Genomic DNA, 27,794 nt, shown 5'->3' on the forward strand with positions numbered 1-27,794 from the left:
AGTAATCAGAATGAGATTTTCACTCTGCCGCGGAGTGTGCGCTGATATGAAACTTCCTGGCAGATTAAAACTGTGTGCCCGACCGAGACTCGAACTCGGGACCTATGCCTTTCGCGGGCAAGTGCTCTACCATTTGAGCTACCGAAGCACGATTCACGCCCAGTACTCACAGCTTCCAAACTTTACAGAAGCTCTCCTGGAAACATCCCCCAGGTTGTGGCTAGGCCATGTCTCCACAGTATCCTTTCTTTCAGGAGTGCTAGTTCTGCAAGGTTCGCAGGAGAGCTTCTGTAAAGTTTGGAAGGTAGGAGACGAGATACCGGCAGAAGTAAAGCTGTGAGTACCGGGCGTAAATCGTGCTTCGGTAGCTCTGAAGGTAGCTGATGGTAGAGCACATGCCCGCGAAAGGCAAAGGTCCCGAGTTCGAGTCTCGGTCGGGCACACAGTTTTAATCTGCCAGGAAGTTTCACGATCAGTAATGTTTCAGATTTCGAGGTAGAATGGGATAGGAATGATGATGGAAATAGCATCACATTTGAGGAAGTGCAGAAAATGGTCAATAGATTGCAGTGCAATAAAGCAGCTGGGGTGGATGAAATTAAGTCGGGACTCATCAAATACAGTGGAATGTCAGGTCTTAAATGGCTACACAGGATAACTGAAATGGCCTGGGAGTCGGGACAGGTTCCATCACACTGGACAAAAGCAGTAATCACACCAATCTTTAAACATGGAAACAGAAAAGATTGTAACAACTACAGAGGTAGCTCTTTAATCAGCGTTGTGGGTACAATCTTCTCAGGTATTGTTGAAAGGAAAGTGCGAGTATTAGTTGAGGACCAATTGGATGAAAATCAGTGTGCGTTTAGGTCTCTTAGAGGTTGTCAGGACCAGATCTTTAGCTTACGGCAAATAATGGAGAAGTGTTATGAGTGGAACAGGGAATTGTATCTATGCTTTATAGATCTAGAAAAGGCATATGACCGGGTTCCTAGGAGGAAGTTATTGTCTGTTCTACGAGATTATGGGATAGGAGGAAAACTTTTGCAAGCAATTAAAGGTCTTTACATGGATAGTCAGGCAGCAGTTAGAGTTGACGGTAAATTGAGTTCATGGTTCAGAGTAGTTTCAGGGTTAAGACAAGGCTGCAACCTGTCTGCACTGTTGTTCATATTATTTATGGATGATATGTTTAAAACAATAGACTGGCTGGGTGAGATTAAGATATGTGAACACAAAATAAGCAGTCTTGCATACGCGGATGACTTAGTTGTGATGGCAGGTTCGATTGAAAGTTTGCAAAGTAATATTTCAGAGCTAGATCAGAAATGTAAGGACTATGGTATGAAGATTAGCATCTCCAAAACGAAAGTAATGTCAGTGGGAAAGAAATATAAACGGATTGAGTGCCAAATAGGAGGAACACAGTTAGAACAGATGGACGGTTTCAAGAACTTAGGATGGATATTCTCACAGGATGGCAACATAGTGAAAGAACTGGAAGCGAAGTGTAGCAAAGCTAATGCAGTGAGCGCTCAGCTACGATCTACTCTCTTCTGCAAGAAGGAAGTCAGTACCAAGACTAAGTTATCTGTGCACCGTTCAATCTTTCGACCAACTTTGTTGAATGGGAGCGAAAGCTGGGTGGATTCAGGTTACCTTATCAGCAGTGTTGAGGATATGAAAGTAGCTAGGATTATTGCAGGTACTAGTAGATGGGAACAATGGCAGGAGGGTGTCCACAATGAGGAAATCAAAGAAAAACTGGGAATGAACTCTATAGATGTAGCAGTCAGGGCGAACAGGCTTAGATGGTGGGGTCATGTTACACGCATGGGAGGAGCAAGGTTACCCAAAAGACTCATGGGTTCAGCAGTAGTGGGTAGGAGGAGTCGGGGCAGACCAAGGAGAAGGTACCTGGATTCGGTTAAGAATGATTTTGAAGTAATAGGTTTAACATCAGAAGAGGCACCAATGTTAGCACTGAATAGGGGATCATGGAGGAATTTTATAAGGGGGCTATGCTCCAGACTGAACGCTGAAAGGCATAATCAGTCTTAAATGATGATGATGATTCATTCGTTGTCAACACTAACGATATTTGACGTTTTTGACTCCCAATGAGACACAGAACTATTTGCGAGATCACTGTAAGTTCAAGATGTTTTTCCGAACTGCTGGTGGAGGAAAATTCGGTAGCTGACGTCTCTTTGTGTGTAGTCAACAACGATACGTGTGGAGCTCTATTCCCAGTCAGCACTGAACTCTTCGTCATATTATTTCTAGTTCAAACATGCTCACATGTCGCTGCTGGTGCAACAAACCCATATTTAACGTTCGTTTTCACTAGAATATAACAGCGATAGGTGCCGGGTTGGAGTCCTGGGAAGGAAAAAATTTATGTTTCGTCTCGTCATTTCAGTGAAAACATCTAGCTACTGCCGAGAAAATCCCATATGTCACTGTTGATTGTGCTTCGATATCTATCTTATTAGGTTCTGGGTTCGAATCCCTATCCAACACAATGCTTTACCTCACGGCATTTCAAGTAATTTACTTGTCAAGAAGCAATATTTAACATCTCTCGTTAAAAATGTTTGCGTTATGTAATTTAAAGTTGGTATTTACTAATTGATACTGTCTAAAATCGAGGTATATCACTCTCTGTATGCCTAATCAAGAATGACTGTTTCCGTCAGTCACGAAATCTTTGCTTAGTCTGCATGACCTGGGTTTGAATCCACATGCAGAACGAGACGGTTCGTCGTGTCATTTGAAGTTAATACATATTCTCAACTAGATGCTCGTAAATAACTTAAATTTTTAATGTCATTTTGTGTTAAGTAATAAGTACGGTATGTTACTTTGAAGAGGATATCATGAATACAACGAACTTACTACGTGCATTACCTATCTGACGTAATATTGAGAGTGGTAACATTTCAGGTATGTCATTTATTTTAATAAATGTGAGCTTAAAAGCCTCAAGGAAGTTTTACCTGTGATAAGGTGTTCCCTGATATTTTTAGTATCGTAGTATTACTTTACATCTTGAGTTATTGCGACACAGAGCAGTGTTTTCTAGTGGTGCCTTGTTGGAACCATTTCCAATAGTCAAACGACTGTACCAAGGAGCGATTTGAGGACCTGCTAGACAGCTGCGTTATGTGAGTTGCATGCGAATCAGGCGAAATGCAATTCAGGTCATTCGGATACTTTTGAGCATGACTGTACATCATTTGGCAATACGTCATTTGGCATACATTTGACAATGGCTGACTGACTTATGCTTCTGCACAGTGGAAACTAGAGAACACTTGGGAGTAGTTTTAACATCTGAGTTTAATACACGTACGTACAGGTTAGAAACTGTTCCAGTGATAGCACAATAACGTTACTCCTGGGAACCAAGCCTAATTCGACAATATTTATATTTGATGAATGGTGTACTGCACAATTTGACTCGCATGAATATTTATGTTATCTGTGTGAAATATGACACATTTGGCGGCTGCACAAATTTCAACTTGTCTGTGAAAGTACTTACGCATTTATTTCGACTCGTCAAAATATGACGCACTTGGAAATTGCGTAATTGTACATGTGGAGACGTCAGCAAGTTAATGCCAGAAGATGACATTTTGTGTGTTCGTATGTATCTTGGTGTGTGTGTGTGTGTGTGTGTGTGTGTGTCATAAACTGATAGGTGAATTGCATAATAACTACACTCCTGGAAATTGAAATAAGAACACCGTGAATTCATTGTCCCAGGAAGGGGAAACTTTATTGACACATTCCTGGGGTCAGATACATCACATGATCACACTGACAGAACAACAGGCACATAGACACAGGCAACAGAGCATGCACAATGTCGGCACTAGTACAGTGTATATCCACCTTTCGCAGCAATGCAGGCTGCTATTCTCCCATGGAGACGATCGTAGAGATGCTGGATGTAGTCCTGTGGAACGGCTTGCCATGCCATTTCCACCTGGCGCCTCAGTTGGACCAGCGTTCGTGCTGGACGTGCAGACCGCGTGAGACGACGCTTCATCCAGACCCAAACATGCTCAATGGGGGACAGATCCGGAGATCTTGCTGGCCAGGGTCGTTGACTTACACCTTCTAGAGCACGTTGGGTGGCACGGGATACATGCAGACGTGCGTTGTCCTGTTGGAACAGCAAGTTCCCTTGCCGGTCTAGGAATGGTAGAACGATGGGTTCGATGACGGTTTGGATGTACCGTGCACTATTCAGTGTCCCCTCGACGATCACCAGTGGTGTACGGCCAGTGTAGGAGATCGCTCCCCACACCATGATGCCGGGTGTTGGCCCTGTGTGCCTCGGTCGTATGCAGTCCTGATTGTGGCGCTCACCTGCACGGCGCCAAACACGCATACGACCATCATTGGCACCACGGCAGAAGCGACTCTCATCGCTGAAGACGACACGTCTCCATTCGTCCCTCCATTCACGCCTGTCGCGACACCACTGGAGGCGGGCTGCACGATGTTGGGGCGTGAGCGGAAGACGGCCTAACGGTGTGCGGGACCGTAGCCCAGCTTCATGGAGACGGTTGCGAATGGTCCTCGCCGATACTCCAGGAGCAACAGTGTCCCTAATTTGCTGGGAAGTGGCGGTGCGGTCCCCTACGGCACTGCGTAGGATCCTACGGTCTTGGCGTGCATCCGTGCGTCGCTGCGGTCCGGTCCCAGGTCGACGGGCACGTGCACCTTCCGCCGACCACTGGCGACAACATCGATGTACTGTGGAGACCTCACGCCCCACGTGTTGAGCAATTCGGCGGTACGTCCACCCGGCCTCCCGCATGCCCACTATACGCCCTCGCTCAAAGTCCGTCAACTGTACATACGGTTCACGTCCACGCTGTCGCGGCATGCTACCAGTGTTAAAGACTGCGATGGAGCTCCGTATGCCACGGCAAACTGGCTGACACTGACGGCAGCGGTGCACAAATGCTGCGCAGCTTCGGCCATTCGACGGCCAACACCGCGGTTCCTGGTGTGTCCGCTGTGCCGTGCGTGTGATCATTGCTTGTACAGCCCTCTCGCAGTGTCCGGAGCAAGTATGGTGGGTCTGACACACCGGTGTCAATGTGTTCTTTTTTCCATTTCCAGGAGTGTATTACATAATTTGATGGATTAACTGTGACCATATCTTACATCCCTTTCTGTCAGGAATCGCATAGTGTGTGTATACGAGCCTTAAGATATGAGGACAAAATGCGACATATGAAAGTTTGTGTCAGTCCTGGTCAGATATCGGTTAAAGCGGCCACTCGCATAGAGCAAGAAATCTGGATTCGAGTACCGGTCTGGCACAAAATTTCATGTGTCACCAATATATAGGCTGAAGTCAACTTAATATTTAACGAGCAACTGTGGGTGTCACATACTGTTTGTTCCTTCAGGGATGCGTGAATGTCTGAAGGAACATTGTGTCGGTTAACTGTCAACACAAACATTGTATAATTACATAATCCTATATGTTGGTAGATTAATATCATATTGAGTACACAAAAGGTAAAAACGAACGTGATGGATGTGACTTTGGTGACCAACACCACAAGAGGGAGTACGCACGGTGGGATATTGTCCCTGCTCTTGTGGAGCCTCGTGGTGAATGAGCTCAAAAAGGAGCTAAATATTACGGTTACTTTTGTCAAGAACATGCGGACGATTGAGTCATAGCAATCTTTATAAATTTTGCATGTACTGTTATGAGGGTCACTCCAAAAGAAATGCACACTATTTTTGTAAAAATACAGTTTTCATTCTGCTTGTGTGAAAGTTTTACAGTGTGTAGATACATCCTTCCCGCTTGTTTTCAAACTTATTTCAACCTGTTACCGTAAGTGGCGCCGTCACAACATCTTCAAGATGGCTGTTACACTTGATGTTCGTCAAAACAACATGCTGTCATAGAATTCCTGTGGTGTGAAAACAAAGTGGGAAACATACACAAGAGGTTGAAAAAGGTGTATGGAGATGCTGCTGACAATCGCAGTACAGTTAGTCGGTGGGCAAGCAGGTTACGTAATGAAAGCGGGCACGGCAATATTGAGGATTGTCCTCGCAGCGGCAGGCCTCGTACTGCACACACTCCAGACAATGTGCAGAGAATTAACGAATTGGTGACTGCTGACAGACGCATCACAGTGAACGAATTGTCACGCTACGTTGGGATAGGGGAAGGAAGTGTTTGCAGAATACTGAAAGTGTTGGCGTTAAAAAAGGTTTGTGCCAGGTGGGTTCCCAGGATGTTGACAGTGGCTCTCGAAGAACAAAGAAAAAAGGTATGCAGCGAACTTTTGGAACAGTAAGAGAATGGTGGAGATGAATTTCTTGGAAGAATTGTGACAGGTGATGAAACATGGCTCCATCATTTTTCACCAGAGACGAAGATGCAATCAATGGAGTGGCATCATGCAAATTCACCCAAGAAAAAAAATTCAAGACCACACCTTCTGCTGGAAAAGTTATAGCTACGGTGTTTCTCGATTCCGAAGGACTCTTGCTAGTGGACATCATGCCAAGTGGAATCACCATAAATTCTGATGCATGTGTGACGACACTGAAGAAACTTTAAATTCGACTGAGTCGTGTTCGACCATATCGGCAAAAGCAGGATGTTTTGCTGTTGCACGACAATGCACGGCCACATGTCAGGCAAGAAACCATGGAAGCGATCACAAAACTCGGATGGACAACACTGAAACACCCGCCTTACAGTCCTGACCTGGCTCCATGTGACTATCATCTCTTTGGGAAACTGAAAGACTCTCTTTGTGGAACAAGGTTAGAAGATGATGACTCCCATGTGCACGCTGCCAAACTGTGGCTGCAACAGGTTGGTCCAGAATTTTACCGTGCGGGTATACAGGCGCTGGTTCCAAGATGGCGTAAGGCAGTTGAGAGGGATGGAAATTATGTGGAGAAATGAAAATATTGTTCCTAAAGGATGTATCTACACACTGTAAAAGTTTCAAACATGTAGAATAAAAGATGGATTTAAAAAAAATAGTGTGCATTTCTTTTGGAGTGACCCTCGTAGAACACTGGCACAATGGGATCTTAACTCTGTGCAAAACTGGCGTTGGAAACTGAATCTATATGCTAATCCCATTAAAACTGTTGTAATCCTTTGAAGATGAATGAGAGCACTGTTTGGCACAAGTTATGTTTGACGATGTAATTTATGTTACCAAGTGACAACAGTGAGAAATCCACGGATTTTATTATGTTATGGCAATGATTTCATATCGCCTAATATGATGTTGTAAATGTTTTTAAGTACTTGACGATGTTCTTTGAACCGAAACTGGCGATTAAATAAAAAAAATTGTCAGTGGCTCATGGTCGTAATCAAGACGTTTTTCAAATATTTACGAGCTGTGGGGCTCCACCCTCTGACAATCTATTTCTGTAATACTCTTCGCGAGGAAGCATATGCACGACAAATACGGGAACCTTAAGCACTTTGACGAAATTCTGTCAGTAGAGGGCGTACTGTAGTACCTAGGATTAACTCTGGATGCGAAAGTAACATAAACCCTCACATAAAGAATACATGTTCCCAGGTAAAAGGTGCTCTTATTTGAACTAGAAGGGCCTATGGAAAACACTGCAGCCTTAGCCCAAGAACATTCACTGCATCTACACCTTTGTAATAAGCTTCATGGGGCTTCAGTATGGAGGAATAAAGTAGAACACTAGGACCTCGGGGCCCTCGAGAATATGCAGAGATCGGCCTCCCATGCAGCGACACCACTGCTGGGTTGGAGACCATGCTGAACATACCCCCATTACATCCTTGGGTTACAATGGAGGCTGCAGTAGGGGTATATACACCAAGCAACATTCGTAAGAAGCACCATTTGCCATGCTACATTGGTATGAAGTACCCTTGACCACGCAACACTGGTAAGAAGCATCCTCCGTCTCGCAACATTATTAAGCATTACCCTCTGCCACAAAACACTGGTACGAAGCACCATCTGCCGCGGTGCATTGGTATAATACACCCTCTGTTAGGTCACATTGGCGCGAAGTACCATCTGCCATTTATGTATTCATCTATTACGTCCACACGTAATTTATATGAATAAATAATAAAAAATATTCTCCTACACTGTTGACGTTATCCCTCTGTCACAGCCTACCCCTTCATGTAGGTAACCAGAGTCTAAACAAAGTGGAGTAGCTTACAACGGAAAAAATCTCGGACAGTGTAATTGCACTTCTATTGAATTTTCATTCAGAGTCACCATAGCCTTCCTACTGAAATAAATACGAAGTGTAGGTTATCCAAGACGAAATGCCTGTAGCAGAAATGAAAAGAAATACTGATTGAACATACAGAAATATCAAAACTACCTTTAGTGGAGTTGAAAACATAAGCGTCAACATTGAGAGTACAAGGTGAATTCCACCATAAAACACAGACGAGAGTGCGATTAGGCGAAAAGAGTTCACTGAAGTCCTTAACGAGGGTTAAGACTTGTCTGATGACGTAATAGAAGACATAATGGGTGTCGATACCGAAGACATTGGGGGTACACTACCAGTCAGAATTTAACAGATTTGCGTAAGACGTGAAAGCAAATAAGGCTGCTCGGACAGACATTTTCCGGAATTTCTTAAATCATTGGAGCAAGTGGCACTCAAACGACTCTTCAGGCTGGCGTGTAGAATGTATGAGACTGGAGACATGCCACTAGACTTTCGCAAAAACGTCGTTCGCCCAGTGCCGAAGGCAGTAATATCAGTTACGTGCGACGGCTATCGCACAATCAGTTTAACAGCTCATGTATCTAAGCTCCTGAAGAGAATAAAATGCGTGAAAACGGCAAAGGAAATTGAGGACCTTTTAGATGAGCATCGGGGTCTTTAAAAAAAGGTAAAGACAGCAGGGAGGCAGTTTTGCGTTTTTGTTTGATAAAGGAAGCAAAACGTAAGGAATATCGAGACAGATTCGTAGCAATTATCGACTTAGAAAACGCGTTCGACTGTGTAAAAAGGTGGAAGATGTTCGAAATTCCGAGCAAAATAGAAGTAAGCTCCAAGGAAAGACTGGTAATATACAATACATACAAGAAACAAGAGGGTATATTAAGAATGGAGGACGAAGAATGAGATATTCGGATTATAAAGATAGTTAAGACAGGGACGTAATCTTTTTCCCCTTTTATTTAATTAATACATTGAAGAAGCAATGACGCAAATAAAAGAAAGGTTCAGGAATGGCATTAAAATTCAGGATGAGACGACGTCAATCATAAGAGTCTCTGAATACATTTCAGGACTCAGTGAAATTGAGAACGAATTGCAAGACCATTTGTATGGGATCAGCAGTCTCAGTAGCATAAGCTGTGGATTAATAGTAAACTGAAGAAAGAAGGAAATAATGACGAGTATCAGAAATGAGAACACGATAAAAACATCAAAACTGAAGACTACAAAGCAGACGAAGTTGGGGAATTCTGCTACCTTGCAACCGAATTAGCACATGAGGACAAGCAAGGCATAAAAACCATAGTATCAAAGGGAAAGAGGAAAATTATGGCGAATACAAGCCTTCTAGTTTCAAACATTGGCTTTAATTGGAGGAATAAATTTCTGGTAATATACGTTTGGAGCACAGAATTGCTTGGAAGCGAATGATGGACTGTTGGAAAACCGGAAAAGAAGAGAACCAAGAATTTGTACTGCGGTTGTAACATTACGAGTCAAGATAGCTGTAACGGAACTTGAATAGCGTAAAGTTATCGTTAAAAACGCAGGCTGCGCGATTTGTTACGATTTGGTCGGTCATAATAGTAGTAACATGTTTTTGAATACAATTAAAATATAACGGCGATACCGGTTTAGTGTTATTGGAAATAATATGTAGTAAATTAATGAGTAAGGTAGCCGATCCCATAAGAAGAGGTAAAATTGGGCATATTAAGGTGTTTTGCTTTATATCGACTAAGCCGATGATACGGCGTCTTTTTTTCCGTTTACTCTTAGAAATAAACAAGTAAAGAAGTGCTAATTGTGCGTTGTGAAAAATATAGGGGCGAATTTTAAATAGCTACAGTGTATAATCAGCCTAACAAATGGACATTCACTTACGAGAAATAGCGGATAGCGAAGTGTGGTCATTAAACTGAGTACACCTACAGGGCGGTCAATTCCGGGATAAGTCTATTCGCATCTCATGAGGGACGCGATATTGAGACCGGTTTTTTTTATATCGCGCAGAGCGGGCTTCAATTTATAAAAAAGGAGAAAAGCTGTATCATTATCATTGACTGCTGGTGTCAAGCAACCGAAACTGTTCATCAAAGGGTTTCGGTGAATGAGTGGTGAATGTGAAATGAAACTGTGAACGAAGTTATGTTAAACAAAGCAGAAGAGACAAGACAGTTTGGTCGTATCTGTTATTATTCCATAAACTGTAACATTTCTTCTCGTTGTACGTAGCCTTTATAGACGATCGTTATGACAATTTGCTTTGAAGGGATCTCGTTACGAGTTAAGTTTTGGGGACCTGGTCAAGAGGGGATAGTTCGTAGATCCTAACTACTGCAGCTATTCTGGAATCAGGTGCTACCGTGACCGTTGTGTGTTGTCAATGGCTTAAGGTCATCATATCTCATGCTCTAAGATCGACGCGCCTTTCCTCTTGGTATAACGGTGTCTCACGGTATCAACGACAACGCCGACGGCGAAGGAAGATACGGTAGACGGTGTTATAGAAAGATGTTCAAAATTGAGTGAACTGATAAGAATCTGAAATTTCTCTGCCAAATCGGTGAGAAGAGAAACATGTGTAACAGACTGACAAGAAGATGGTACAAGATCCTAGGACAAGTTTTAAGCCCTTAAGACATAACCTGAATGGTCCATTTGGAGCTGTAAACGTTCAAAACTGTAAGGGAAGACAGAGATTGAAATACTTCCAAAAATGGTAATTGAAAACCTTGGGCAGAAGTGCACTTTGAAAATATAAGTGCGGTGGAAGAGTAATAATCATGGCAGGCCACATGAAACCAGGAGACTGGTGACAGAAAAAAGTCCCTAATAAATGAAGAAAACCGCAGGACAACTGCTTAATCCACAGTCTTTTATTGGGTACACGACCAGTTTCGGAACAGTTACAGTTTCGTCATCTGGTGTAACATGAATATTAAAAATATTCTTTACACGCGAAAGGGAGGCTATCCTCAAGTCTTAAATATCAGATAAGAAACTATGCGTCTAAAATTTCAAAATTAAAAGATGTAGAACAGGACGTTACTTACAAATAAAATAACCTAACCGTCTGAGGTCATCCTCACCCCAATTTCGTCATGGAACCAAAGGTTCTGTGTCAAAATAGTAAAAGAGATCAGAAAGCATCCAAAGCATCTAGTAAATGGGGTAAAAAGTTTATATCAAGACACAAATATCACTCTAGATCTCGATCGTAAAACAACAAAGGAGATACCAACTAACAAAGGGGTACGGCAAGGCTGCTGCAACTCTCCAACTTTGTTCAACATCTACATTAATGAAATAATACATATATGGGAATCTGAATTTCAGAAAGGCATCTACATAGACAGGAACATTATTTTAAATAATTTACAATATGCTGATGATGCAGTGATCCTAGCTGATAAGGAAGATGACCTTCAGAAAGGAATCTACTTGCTAAAACAAGTAAGTGCAAAGTTTAACATGGAAATTTCAAAAGAAAAAACTAAGACAATGGCCTTCATGGGGAAAGAACCAATCAGAATCAAAATAGTGATAGATCAGAAGATTTTAGAGCAAGTAAACCATTTCAACTACCTCGGACGTGAAATGACATATGGCTACAGCAGAGATATTGAAATTAAGCTTAGTAAATTCAGCCGGCTATGTGGAACAATTAATAGAAACCTAAAAGGCAGAACCAGGAAAGACACTCAAATGACATTTTACAAAACTGTTGCAGTTCCCACACTGCTCTGTGGAAGTGAGACCTGGGTGATTACCAAGAAAGCCGGATTCAGGCAAATGAAATTCCTTAGAGGTGTTAAAGGCTCCACTAGAGAAGACAGGCTAAGAAATCAAGATATTAGAGAAGAACTGCAAATCCTTAGCCTCATTGATAAAATTCGAGATTACAGAAGAAAATGGAACGAATATCTACAAAGAATGGGGAGTGAGAGACTTCCCTTAAAGGCAAGGAATGATAAGTGTCATTGGAGAAGAGACACAGGAAGACCCCGACTGAGATGGGTACCGTATCAGGCAACTCCTGCCTAATACCTGAAGAAAAGATGATGATGATGAGATCACAAAAATATTTTAGTTATCCAGATAGTTTAAGGTGTCCATGTAAAGTAATATCTTCCTTTGTTTGTTTGTTTAAATGTACAGGTCCTCTTCTGTCTCAGTTTTGTGATGGTACCGCTTTTCTGATTTTACTTCCAGCTTTTCCACTTTAAACAATTCACCAATCTTATCTCTGTTTCGAACCGCACCTGCGCTTGGGTCGTGTGCGACTTCAGTACTCACCGGCTAGTATTTACTATTACATAGTTTTCCTGTTTGTGTTCCCGGTCGTGCATCAGTGGTGAACGACTGTTATGGAATTTTTGTAAGTAATTCCACGCAATATGTGATTTCATCCCCCGCCATCCCCCCCTTCCACCCATGTTTACTGCATTTTACATGTTTAATTATTTTGGTAATTTTTGGTGTCCGATCGTGATGTCTGATTTTTTGGATTTTTTTAGGCCCATTTTATTCTTTTGACACGTAAACTTTGGTTCCATCACAACATTGGGGTGAGGATGAACTCAGATGATTAAGTAATTTTATTTGCAAGTAATGTCCTATTTACTATCTTTTAATTTGTTTCAATCTTGAAGTTTTACACGCATAATTCCTTATCTGACATTTCAGAATTGAGGATACCCAAATTTACGCCTGTAAAGAATATTTTACCTATCCAGGTTACACCATATGATGGAACTATAACTGTTCCGAAACCGGTCGTGTACCCAATAGAAGATTGTGGATTGAGCAACTATCCTGCAGTTTTCTTCCTTTTTCGAAATGGACTTGTACACTTGCGGCTGCCCCATAAGAAGAACTCTTTATTAATAAATGTGCATGGGTGGCATCAGTGTTCATCTGCTACGCTGGTATGTAGTATGTGGTTTCAAACCCTTCACTTTGCCCAAAAACGTGCCTGGGTTTTTCTTTTTTTTTTAATTGCGTGGAATAGCTATTTCAAGCAATGCTTAAATTCCCATCTCGCCAAGCAGTTCACAAGAGAGTAGGTCTGGCGTACCAGTCGCGCCAGAGGGTACAGGTTTGAGTTGTCGGACGCAGCATTACACTGAGGTGTGCTGTGGTAGTGGGCAGTGTGAAGTTCGGAACCAGAGCACGAAGTTGAACTGGGCGCCCGTGCAGGGCCGTGGGCGGCGAGTGACGAGGCTTTAGTGTGGCGTCGGTGGCCACGCTTACCACGCCAGCCAAACTGGTTTAGCATCAGCGTGGCTGAGCCACACAGATGCCGTACTGAACGCAGATCGGTGCAAACGGAGGTGTCGGATGTGCTACCTTGTTGATTAGTGTGTGTTGTTGCAGGTTATATTGCATGCTCATTTGTTTTCAGTGGAGTAAATTATTTATATTGGTTAATATATGTATACTAGCTTAAGATTTTCTGATTGAGTACTCATTGGTAGATACCCCCCTTAAGGTTTTTTATGAGCTTAGAGCTTATTTTTATGAATGTTATGTTATTATAGCAGGCATTAAGTCACTTGGGAAACTGAGCGAGAACGCCTGATTTGTATTGTGTTATGCATTCGCTCTGGTAATTGTTTTTTAGTAACATGAAATTACAAGCAGTTAAGAGCTCACGTTTGCACAAACTCCTGCCAATATCCACTCCCACCGAAATTTCACAGCATAGCGGAAACTGAATTGTAGGTAGGATATGGCTTGTGGAAAGCAAATAAACTATGGCTATAGATTACTGAACAAAATGTTTTGTACAACACGTTACTAAATGCTCTTAGTACGTTTACAAACAGTTTAAACAATTTCAAGTTCAGTTCCATGAAAATGATTACTTTTCCATTAAATGCACACTTCTGTCTGCAAATGTCTGAAACACCTCTAATTTATTTCTGGCAGTATCACGTAACGAATGTAACCTATTTATTACTGACTGTGATCACTATCTCTGAGTTGATTTTAGTGAGCTTTCGATAATGACTTGACATGTTTCTTTCATAACAAAATGCTGAAGAGCCGAAACTATCAAATGCCATCAAGACAACTTTGAAACATAGATTTTATTCAAGTAGATCACGTTCTCCAGTTCTGCAATATCGAATTTCATTGAAGGCCATTAATCGCATTGAAAAAAATATTACGAACCCACAAACTCGGCTAAGCTTTACCAAGCTGCGTTCAGATTTGGATTGCATAAAATATAAGTATAATGCAGAAAATTTTTTAAGCCGTGACTTGCCACACAAAATTTTTTAAACATTTTGAGCAAGTCTTCCCTCTACGGGCGGAGATAGCCTTCAATCTGGCGTTGGAAAATGCACATAAATGAATTTGTTGTGTTCTGGCGCTGCAGTCCGGAACCGCGGGACTGCTACGGTCGCAGGTTCGAATCCTGCCTCGGGCATGGGCGTGTGTGATGTCCTTAGGTTAGTTAGGTTTAAGTAGTTCTAAGTTCTAGGGGACTTATGACCTAAGATGTTGAGTCCCATAGTGCTCAGAGCCATTTTTTTGAATTTGTTGTAGATATTAGTGCTGTTTTCTCTGACATGATACACGTCAACTTCATCGTGATTCACAAGTCAGTCTTGTGTACTGGCTAGCGTCAGACGAGGGGAGATTTTTAAGTGAGTAAAAATGGTAATAGTTTTGTTTATAAATAACCCATCTGCTACCAGTCTCGATTTCCTTTATTTTATTTTTCGCACGAGGCGTTTCGGGAAATGATTCCCATTTTCAGGTCCGTTTTTCTTGCATTTGTCATGTCATTCCTATGTGATGTTGCTGATGTGTGAGATTCTGCTTCATTTTGTTGACTTTACTGCAATATATAAGAAAACTATTTTGTATCCCGCCTGAAAGGCGACGCGTGAGCAGGAGCAGGAGCAGGAAACGGTAAAATACGTCGGTACTGCAGCATTAATTTATATCACCTTTACTCTAACAAGAAGAATACATAACTTTGCCATGTGGTCCGAGTTGTGCCGGCCGCCGGCTCTTCATCAAGTGGGCAGAATCTATAGCGGAACTCATAGAGATCCACTGCACCGTCTAGAGGGCGGTGTCGTCGGTGTCTCGTCGTAGTGCCAGCCTAAGAACTTTTATACGCCGTGGCATCGTTGCTATCGATACCACAAGCTATATAAGAAATTGTAAGTAAAAAATTCTTCTAAATTTCGCCGCTAACTTCACAAAAAGATCGACAACGAACTAAAAATCACCTGTTTTCTTATATATTGCAGTAAAGTCAACAAAATGAAGCAGAATCTCGCACAGTGACAACATCACATAGGAATGACATAACACTCACTTAAAAACGCACTTGAAAATGGGAATCATTTCCCGAAACGCGTCGTGCGAAAAATAAAATAAATAAAATTGTGACTGATAGCAGATGAGTTATTTATAAACAAACCTATTGTTTTCACAGTCGCAGACATTCAGAACCATTTATAATGGCTCAAATCAAAAATTATAATCATCACAGTATATAGCTACCACTACTGTCATTTGTCATATAGAATTTCACCCGCTATTGCGCCGTTTCCTTGGTATATTTGCTGGAAAATTTAGTTTCTGTTTTTTTGCTTACCATTACGATTAATCAGTCAAAACGAACATTAGAATCAATTAACATCCTAAACCTAAGAGTAATTAGATATCTCAGATTTTTTCTTATTTAGGACCTGATTATTTTCCCCTTTTATTTTTAAAATTACTGTTACTTTAATTAGTTTTCCAATCATTGGAAGCCATATTCCGATTTATTAAACAAATTGCACTTATTTAATTGAAAAAAATTTAATACTGTATTTCGACAATGCTGGCCAATCGATGTTGGACAATTCGTTTGTAACGATCGGTTAACTCGTTTCGAAGTTACTAAGTTTTAGAGAACGAAAGTGGATCTACGTCTTACATACTCTACATAATGCACTAAGCACACAGTAAGGATCCAAGGAATAGGGAGAGAGAGGGGGTGGAAGGTGTAGCACATGGGATCATGACTGTCTACTGCCCCGGCCACCCCTCACCCCTCAAAGAACATTCTGCTATGGGTTTCTATTTTTACATACATCAGTTTCTCAGTTTCAGGAAATTGCATGAACTCTATGCCACTCGTAAATGCGGTTTAATTTCTTGGAAGTTACGCTAAATCGACCTTAACCACTTATTCTTTTTTTAGGGTTCGTACCTCAGTCGTGAGAAACGGAACCCATATAGGATCACTCTGTTGTCTATGTCTGTCCAACTGTTATTACCCCTTTTTCTCAAGACTGGTTAGAGATATAGATTTGAAACTTATTTCACATACTAAGGTCTACGGTCCCCTGTTGGTGTGAAAACTTCAAGCTTCTCAGTCAATGTAATCAAAATATATAGCCATTTTTATTTTCGCAAACTCACTCACCAAAACTTAAAGGGCACTTCCTGTTGACCTAGAATAATGAAATTAACCAAAAGGTTTCGCAGTAAAAGTAAAGGAAAATTTCGAAAATCATTTGTAATTATCACATAAAAATATTTTTTGCCATTACAAACTCACATGGCATTCGTAATCCATAAAAAAGTCTCAGAAACTGCTGTAGGAATTTTGATATAGTTTTCGGAATTGGGTAGTGATTCGCGTTAATTTGTTGAGCTACGATGAGGTGACGTCCCATACCGATGCAAAAACGATGCCTCGAAATTCTTGGAATTCCCCGGACCAATATCTTGCTAGTATCAATATCGATAACAGACAAAAGATTATCAAAAATCAGAGAGATTCCCGATCCCGGGATCGACAACTATCTATATACGTAAATAAGTTTGTACAGAACCGTTGCAGCGCGATTCCTACTCGCATTCATCCGGCGATCGGCATAGAAACGTTCCCTAGTAGTCTGTGCCTGGCATACGTACAGCATCTGTAATGTTTCGAAGCAAAGTAATACGGGTCACAGATGCAGGATCGCACTTCCATTGCTCGGGATAAGGCTCCGCTATCCCATAAACTATCTGCTCTAGCATTCCACAAAATAATTCGGCATTTATTCAATAATAGCCCTATAGACGACTTTGCCTCATTTTCTCTGAAGACTTCCAGCAAATCTCACCAGCAATAGTAACAGGGACGAGAGCATCAGAGGTCAACGTAACTGTAACTGCCAGTTAGAATAGAATATCAGTAAAATAAATGAAAAATTACAATAGCGAATGCGGAATTACACTAAGAATTAAAACTTGGAACTAAAAATCAAACCATTCACTAAAATCTTGGAATTTCCTTAAAAAAAAGGAGAGAGAAAGAGAGATCGCTTAATTACAGGCTCCGCTGTACTCAAGTTTTGACAAAAAAATTTCTGTCGCTGAGTCGTCAGGTTATCTAAGGGAGGGAATCCATGTGCGCGACCTGCTTGTGAGTCCTGCAAATTTTGCTCTGAGTGTGATCGTTTTTTAACTGTTTGTAAAACGTATTTTCTGAAGGGGAATATTTGCCTAAACGAGCATGAGAAATCGCCTAAAAATCACAGACAATTCGTTGCACCAGCCGCAGTCGTTAATCCGCCGCAGCGTTTGGATTTGATGTCTTAACACATGTCCTACCGCCCTATTCCTTCTTTCTGTCACTGTTTTCCGTACACCACTTTCCTACGATTCTGCGGAGAGCAGATTTATTCCTTGCCGTATCGATCCACCTAATTTTCAATATTCTTCCGTAGCATCATACCTCAAATGTTTAGATTCTCTTCTGTTCCGGTTTTCCCTCAGCTCATTTTTAACTACTGTGCTGTGCTCCAAACGTACATTCTCAGAAATTTCTTCCTTAAGGCCTATGTTAAATATTAGATTTATCTTGACCAGGAATTCCCTTTTCGCCATTGCTTGTCTATTTTTTTATGTGCTCCTTGCTTCGTCCGTTATGGGCTATTTTGTTGTCTAGGTAACAGAATTCTTTAACATCATCTACTTCGCGATCACCAATTTTGATGTTAAGTTTCTAGCTGTTCTCATTTGTGCTACTTCCAATTATTTTCGTCTTTCTTCGATTTATGCCATATTCTGTGCTCATTAGACGGTTCACTCCATTCAGCAGAACCTGTATTCTTCTTCACTTTCAATCAGGATAGCAATGTCATCAGCGAATCTTATCATTGCTATCCTTTCACCCTGAATTTTAATCTTTCTTTCATTTCCGTCGTTGCTTCTTCGACGTATAGATTCATTAGTAGGGGCGAAAGGCTACATCCAAGTCTCACACTCTTTTTAATCCGCTCGCTTCGTCCTTGATCTTGGTTGTTGTACATATGGAGTATTACCAGTCATTCGGTATAGCTTACCCCTCTTTTTCTAAGAATTTCGAATAACTTACATCGTCATATACCGTCGAACGCTTTTTCCAGGTCGACAAATCCTATGAACGGATCTTAACTTTTTTTCAGTCTTGATTCCATTATCAAACGCAATTACAGAACAGCGTCTCTGGTGCCAGATCCCCTATCTGTTCCCTATCGACTCCGGTTTCATCTTCTGTCACATCATCAGACAAACCCTCCCCGTCATACAGGTCTTCAGTGTATTCTTTCCACCTATCCGCACTCTCCTCTGCGTTTAACAGTAGAATTCTCGTTGCACTCTTAATGTTACCACCCTTGCTTCTAATTTCACCGAAGGTTCTTTTGACTTTCCTATATGCTAAGTCAGTTTTTCCGAAAATCATTTCTTTTTCCATTTCTTCACGTCTTATGCAGTCATTTTGTCTTAGCTTACCTGTACTTCCTATTTATTTCATTCCTCAGTGACTTGTATTTCTGTATCCCTCAATTTCTTTGAATGTAAACGTTTCTGTACTTCCTTCCTTCGTCGATCGACTGAGGTATTTCTTCTGGTACCCATGGTTTCTTTGCAGTTACCTTCTTTGTACCTATGATTTTCTTCCCAACTTCTGTTACTGCCTTTCTCGAGTTATCCATTGCTCTTCAACTGGACTGCCTATTGAGCTGTTCACTACGGCAGTATCTATAGTCTCAGAGAACTTCAAGCCTACCTCTTCATTCCCTAGTGTTTCCGCATCACACTTTTTTCCACACTGGCTCTTTCTGACTGGTCTCTTAAACGTCAGCCTACTCTTCATCATTACTAAATTGTAATCTAATTCTATATCTGCTCCTACGTACGACGTACAATCCAATATCTGATTTCGGAATCTCTGCCTGACCAGCAGAAATCTTCCATATGTCCCGGCCTGTTCCAATTATACCTCCTCCTCTTGTAATTATTGAACAGAGTATTTGCTTATTATTAGCTGGAATTTAATGCATAGCTCTATTAGTCTTCCTCTTCTCTCTGCCCTACTAGCAATCCCATATTCTCCCGTAACCCTTCCTCCTCCTCCTTTCCGTACAATCGCATTCCAGTCCCCCATGACTACTAGATTTTCATCTCCCTTTACGAACTCAATTATCCTTTTAGTATCTTCGTATACTATCTCTATCTCTTCACCTTCAGTTTGCAACGTCGGCGTTTATACCTGAACTATTGTTGTCGGTGTTGGTTTTTCTATCTGTTCTGATGAGAACAACCCTATCACTGAACGATTCACAGTAACTCACTCTCTGCCTTAACGAATCCTACATCGTTTATACCATTTTCTGCTGCTGATGATATTGTGCTGTACTCATCTGAACAGAGATCTTCATCTTCTTCCCATTTCACTTCACTGCCCCTCACTGTATCTAGATTGAGCCTTATCTTCGTTCTTCTCTCTCTCATATGGTGCCCATGCCCAATACGTAGCCGTTTTACGTTTGAAATAATTCGTGGCGCTCTCGTTTGCTATCATATCGGCCCCTTACGCCTTGAAAAGGCCGGTCTCCTGGGAATTCGACCCGTAGTAAGCTTCAAGTTTTCCCGTTGCCGAGGTTTTCCTCGGTTTTAGTACATCGTGCCAATAGCGCTGGCTCAGATGGCGCCTGCATAAAAACGTGGCAGCTCCACCTCGCTGCTACCTTGCGAACTTGGTCCGCCTGTTTCAGGACTCGCGCCGTTGTCAAGACTGACGTCATAAGCTGCACCTGTCTGACGTCTTACAAGCTGCAGTCATGCATGCATTGCGACTGATTAACGTGTACTCAAGTCACTGAATCACATTTTGTTTGCACTGACGGTTTTTTCCTTAATCATATACAGCATTTGACGTGCAGGAACTACTCGGGTACATATCAGGTGTTAAGTGTGCAAGAAGCCGCTTTCCACTTGTACACATGTAAGTGCTGCTTAACATTAATCTTCTTCCGAGATAAAATTAATATGGTGATTACTTTCATTTGATTGGAACGTCACACAAGCATGACATTGAAGATGAACATGACGTAGCGACTTCATCACATGGTTAGGCGAAATAAAACATCATTAATTATTTGCTGCTTAATATAATTATCATGTGAAATGTGTAAAGTTGAGTCAAACGGAAGCTACAAATTTGTAATTAAATAGAAAAATAGCGCCAGTAGCCTGAAAGTTGTGAGTTGCATTTTGCTAACAGTATAGCGATGTATACTCGGCGGCAGCACCATCTGCATCTACGAATACCAGCGTGATGAGAATGTAAATACGAGGGCTATTCGGAAATTAAGGATATCTGGGATGTGAAATGAAAACCACAGTTAAAATCCGATGACGCTTTGCACAGATGTGTTGGGCAGTGTCTTCAGTATGCCCGTCGATCACATCACGTCGCTCTTTTCAGTTCTGAGCACACAGCGAGCACGTAAAAATGTTTAGAACAATAGTGTCTTCCGCCAAGTACGAGGTCCTGGTGTGAGATTTCGCCTAGTGTCATGCAGCCCACATAACACAGCTGCCATGCGTTTCCTTCTGCATGACAATTCTCGGCCGTAGTTTGCAGGAGCAATGAAGATGATCCTGCAGCATTTTCGGTGGGAAGTGTTTGATCATCCACAACAGAGCCCGTAATTGATTCTCCCTGAGTTTCATCTCTGCTCACATGAACCCCTGGCTATGAAGACAATGTTCTGGCATAGACAACGAGCTGTAGACCAGCGTAGGGAATTAGCAGGAAGCACATGCGGCTGCCTTTTATGAAGAAGGTATTGGAAAGTTCGTACAACACTAAGAAAAATGTCTAAATCGTAGCAGTGACTATGCAGGGAAGTAGTTGGAAGGTGTGGCTAATTGTTGCAACTAAAACATTTTTATTTTCGTAGTGGTTTCCATTTTGCGACGGATCGGACCTTACTTTCCGAATAGGCCTCGTATAACCAGCAAAGAATTGAGGACGTGGATTGCAAGTGCTACTCTGAGGTGAAGAGGCTGTCACAGGAGAGTAATTCGTGACGGGCCGCATCGATCCAGTCAGAAGACTGTATATAACCACCCTGTAAGGAAATGACATGAGACTCGCACAGCATTCTGTTATTCGGCTTCTGAGTAGTGAAAATATGAAATCTGTTGACATTCATTGTGCAATGAAGATTTAATGTAGTGGTACAAGTTCGCCACAATCTACAAATAGAGTCGAAAATTTGCAAATGGTATGATGTCCATGACTAGCGCGTCTAATCCAGATCAGGCCCATCACACAGTGACTTCATAAATCACTACTGCATCGTTCTTGGACTACCTAGAAAGTCATCTGAGTCTTGTAATGAGATTATAATGACGCGCATTGTTAACCGAATGTGATGTGTTGCAACATGAAAATGCAACAGCTGTATACCTGAGGTTCCAGTATCTTCCGCATCTAGTGTAACCGTATTGCTTTGAGCCGTCTCCATACGTTTGGGCCACTCAAAGAAAGTTGCCTTTTGGTGGAGTGGCGGAATCGCGTAATTAGTATCTGCTAATGACTTGTCGGTAAACTAGATGTTCACTGGTACATATAACAGATCGTTATAAACTTTTTCTAAACTCTTAATGTTACGTTAAGGAACTTTGCTGCTTATTTCTACAATTTTAGGGATTAAATACGCCCCGCTGACTTTCAATTAAATAAAGTTTGTCACAAACATAACTAAACACTGCACTAGTATTAATATTTGCCTGTGTCCAATCTGTATTTTCTTCCTCTTTAAAGGAACTATTAACTTTTACGAATAAAACGTAGTAAAAGATTAATAGCCTAGCACTTGCTCTGTTAGAATGATTGCGTAGTAAATACTTCAGCGATTCATTTCAGCTAGTTTCTATTTTCTATCCAGCTGCTTTTTAGCTACAAATACTTTCTCAACCAGAAAATTTTGTGCAACTTACTGAGTTTGGCGTTAGTCATTGCAGGCGAGGACAAGCTCAAAAAGGAATGCAACTGATGATTACTATAGAAAACACAATTAGGCAGTATCTTGACAGTGAAAACAGAATTTAGATAACTGTTCTCATAATATTAACAACGTGGTATTATTTCTGTGTTTATTGGAAAAACAATGAAAATATTTTGAATATACTTCTGGAAGCCGCGAAAAGGTCAAGATGACAAATGCGTTTTTCGCTTTAGTGAGGGTCTGTGATAATTGAACCGAAAACTATTTAAAGTAAGCCACATGGCGACTTTCCTTATCACTTGCCACTGCCATTTACAGGAGTACCAAAACATTTTTTCTAGTAGCGAATTATTTTTGTACGAGCTGTAATACAGAATAACTGAGGGTGCAAGAAAGAAAATATTTCGTGCGGTAGCGTTCTCGCTTCCCACGCCCGGGTTCCCGGGTTCGATTCCCGGCGGGGTCAGGGATTTTCTCTGCCTCGTGATGGCTGGGTGTTGTGTGCTGTCCTTAGGTTAGTTAGGTTTAAGTAGTTCTAAGTTCTAGGGGACTGATGACCATAGATGTTAAGTCCCATAGTGCTCAGAGCCATTTGAAAGAAAATATTACATTTTCATTTTACTCATTATGCACGCAATTCATTACACCCATGCTCAGAAAAGACAGAACACCTTGAACGACTAGAAATAGGACCTTCATTTTACTCATTACACACGCAAATCACTACACTCACGTTCAGAAAAGACAGATCACCTTGAACGACTAGAAAAAGGACGTTTATATTCACACGACGTGTACAGTAGTACGTTCTGTAGAAATGATTAGTATTTGAATCATGTCGATCGGCGGGTTCAAGCTCAACATCGACATCACGGCGCAACACCACCTTCCGGTAAAATGTGGCCGCGGTTGTCTTTGTCGCTATAAAAGGAAGATAATGGATCAGTGTGACTTGAGCAGCCGTGCAAGACGCCTCGCAGACATGCGCGAACCGTACCGTGGGTTTGAAAGAGGGCGCATTATTGGCAAGAGAGAATGTGATGCATCCACGCGGGAACTGCTGCTCGCAGAAGATCAACGCCCAATCCGAATGGCATTGCAGGACAGATATGCGTTTTCCACGGTTCTGCCGCAACAGTGGAGCAGTGTAAAACATCATACTCAGTGACAGTCCGTCGCCGTTTATTACGGCATGGGTTACTTCTTTGCCAACCTTTCCGAATGTGCAGAAACATGCTAGACGGCAGTGGTGCATGGAACGACGTCACTGGAGACAGGAATGGCATCAGATAGTGTTTTCGGACGAATTCAACTGCTGTTTGTTTGAAAATAATGGTCGTATTTTGGTTCGCCGCAGACAGTGGGAGCGGCATCACAGTGACTGCATTCGCACTAGACGTACAGCGCCAGCTCAAGGCCTTATGGTGTAGGGTGCTATTGGGCACAAAAATGGCTCTGAGCGCTATGGGACTTAACTTCTGAGGTCATCAGTCCCCTAGAACTTAGAACTACTTGAACGTAACTAACCTAAGGACATCGCACACATCCATGCCCGAGGCAGGATTCGAACCGGCGACCGTAGCGGTCGCTCGGTTCCAGACTGTAGCGCCTAGAACCGCTCGGCTACCCCGGCCGGCGCTGTTGTGTACAACCACAAATCACAGTTGGTACGTGTCCAAGGCCACATTGGCCAACGTGACCTATGTAAATGACGTCCTGCGACCTGTAGCCATACGCATTCCGCGCAAAACCCCAGACGTCATTTTTCAGTAAGACAATGCATGATCACACGTTGCTGCACAAACACGTGCCTTCTTGTTGTCACAGGCTGTCTGCCTTTTGCCCTCGCCCGCCAGATCACCAGACTGGTCGCGAATCGAAAATGTGTGGGACATGATAAAACAACAGGTGCAGCACTGTGACCCAATGCCACCCACCACAGATGAAATTTGGAACCTGATAAATACAGCATGGATGGCTATACGACAGGACACCATTCGTGCCTTATACGCGTCGATTCCACGACGCATGGAACGAGTTATAAGGATTCAAAGCGGAAGCTGTGCATACTAGGCAACAGGACACATACTGAACCTAGGTAACTGAAATGCAACCATTTCTGCAGAACATACTAATTTACAAGTCCTGTGAATATGAGTGTCCTGTCTCTGGTCGTTCGTGGTGTTCTGTTTTCTTCTGATCATGAGTGTATTATGAAGACTCTGCATATCTACATGCCGTTGATAACTGCCTCTGATAAGAGCTATGAACGTTTGTTGGAGCCAACAAACACGTGGGCAGGACACCTTCCACCGGCTAGTTGCGGCGACAGGTCCTCGTCGCGCCTGTCCATTAACTCGCTGCTTCGTCGCCAGACGCCGCAAAGGCAGGTGTTATTGCGGTACATTCCTGGCTGTAATAAAAGGACACGCCACAGGGTAACCGGGGGACGTGATGCCTCTTGGCTTAATCACTTGGGTGTACCTGCATACGGCACATAACCGCTCCCAGCATTCCCGGCTCGTTGAAAGGAAAAAAGACGTACCCGCATACTTCCGCTCCAACTGTGCTTCATTAACACCAAGTCACAGCTCTTAGGAGCAATTTTTATCCAACACGCTCTTCTAGGGCCGAAACATTATGCTGCTGACAACATGTAATGCATCTGGCTTACTACCGGGCAGGGAGTTCAAAGATAAAAAAAAAGTAACAGGAAATATTCAAGAGAAATAAATCGTCCGAACATTTTTCGGTGGTCATATACATCGATCATTTCCGATTCTCCAGTAAAGATCGTTGGATCATGATGCTAGTATTACCTATACAGGGTGTAACGGGTAAAAGGGCAGATATTCCTGTTGGTGACTGAGGATGATGTACTGAACAATATTACGTCAGTATTTACGTTGTTTGCAGACTAGTAATTATAGCTATTACACGTCGTGTTTTTAGGTTGGGTAGTACCTCCAAGTACACGTGGTCAGAGCAACCCCTGGGCAGAAAGTCAAGAGTTGAAGTGTGGCTGCATGGATGCAAAGTAGGCAGTCTATACTGACAGGAGCAGTCCACTTAGTGGTGCAGTTACGACAGAGCAGAAAACATCAGGTCGTTACGTTTGTGAGGTGTTTGTGGAACTGTTCGACGCAGGAAAAAACAACCAACACACATGTGTGTGCGTATAAAGGTACCATATTTATAAATATCTGCACTTGCCGCTACACTCTGTGTAATACTGACGTCTCTTTGCATTGTTTCCAAATGAATGAATAGCCCAACACCTACACTGCAGACTGTGAGTGGTAAAATGATACTTATCTTTCCCAAATAGATTTTATGTATTAATTATCAATATTAGTTAGTTTTTAATCAGTACTCTACCGCTACATGAAATCCCTTGAATCTACGGTGATACGAGAATAAAAACGATATGTACCTTTGTTGTACTGGCTGTTTATATACTTTCCGGGATGCGAGGTCGTGGTCCAAGAACTTTTCAGCTCCTTACGTTTCGTCCAGGACTGCGCTGGACGAAACGTAAGGAGCTGAAAAGTTCTTGGACCACGACCTCGCATCCCGGAAAGTATATAAACAGCTTTGTTGTACTGTCGACAAAAACATGTATTGGATCCAAACTGTTCTAGTTGGAAACTATTATAATTATACAGTTACGTTAGATCTTCAAGTGTAGCAATTGCCTGATTATAATTATGGAAACCAATAGAATGTAACAGAACGCTGCTAATACCGTACCTGTTCTTGGGAGTTTGGCCTTATCAACAGGCATCCGCCGAAATTTTGCATTGCAGCGTAGCCCCGAACTCCAAAGTTCGACGTCGCACTGTGGAAGTACATTTTACATACAGTCTCCTGGTGAGAAAGTAGGAAAAATGTTTGTATTATTGTCAAAAATATGAACTTGTCACAAGTGAAGCTTCTCATTCTCTACACAATATGAGATCACATAATCCACCGACAAATTCTGGACCTGAGGGACAGGTTTTTATCGTATTTTGGTATCTGAGTGACATTTTCAACTGTTTATTTTGCGTATATGATTTGCGTATTAATTTTACAAAGTTTATCATCGTTTCACTAATAACGATTTCGCGAATGGAACAGGGAAATGTGATAGCAGTTCACGCACACATGTAAGGTGACTTGCGGAGTACACATACAGATGTTTGATGTATTCCTTGTTGTCGTACACTATTTTCGCCATATACGTTTTCCGTCTGATAAAATGCGTGCTGGAAATAGCAAGAAAATGAAAAAGCGAAATTCGTTAACGTTGCGACAGTAAGCAGTAGAAACAAGGAGAGAACAGAAGCTTTTGAAATGTGGTGCCATAAGAGGATGCTGGAAAAAATGTGTGTGAAGTCTTATGGGACTTACCTGCTTACACACTACTTAACCTAAATTATCCTAAGGACAAACACACACACCCATGCCCGAGGGAGGACTCGAACCTCCGCCGGGACCAGCCGCACAGTCCATGACTGCATCGCCTAAGACCGCTTGGCTAATCCCGGGCGGCTGAGGATGCTGGAGATTAGTGCTTCAGATAAATAATGGAGAGGTTCCGAATCGATTTTGACGAAAACTACATGTATAACACCACTTTAATAAAAGAAGGGATTGACTGGTAAGACAACCTGAGGCTTCAAGGAATATGCTAATGGTGGGAAGGGTAGAGGAATAAAATTGTATAGCAGGATCAAGGTATTAAGCAAGAACCTTCAACTGGAAGTAATTATACTGAGACCAAGAGGCTTTCTCTGGGGAGACTAGCGTGAAGAGCCCCATCAAACCAGTCTTCGGACTGAACACCAGGATAACAACAACATTTTGTGGCCCTTCTTTCGTTCTATGAAACTTCGTAACTTATGTTACGCTATCTTCGACAGTTGGCTACCGACTACAGAACTCAATGGTAGCCAGGATAATATCCTAACAGAGACATGTGGTTAGTGAATTCACAGTAAGACCATCACGGAATAATAGATGAATGAAATTTGAAGGCATACCAGCATTTGAATTGTAGGTACTGAAATACCCTGTGGAACGTATACGAAAGTTCAGATACAACAAGTCGAAATCAAGAAGTCTACTTCAGAAAGCAACGATGTGTGATTTGCCTATCCACTTTGCCACAGCCGTCATGATATTTTTCCTTCCAAAACGCACAGATTTTAGCTGATTGTCATTTTACTCTATCAAAAATTTATAACACAGAACGAATCTTTC

The sequence above is a fragment of the Schistocerca cancellata genome, chromosome 1, assembly GCF_023864275.1.
Source record: "Schistocerca cancellata isolate TAMUIC-IGC-003103 chromosome 1, iqSchCanc2.1, whole genome shotgun sequence".
NCBI classification, from domain to species: Eukaryota; Metazoa; Arthropoda; class Insecta; order Orthoptera; family Acrididae; genus Schistocerca; species Schistocerca cancellata.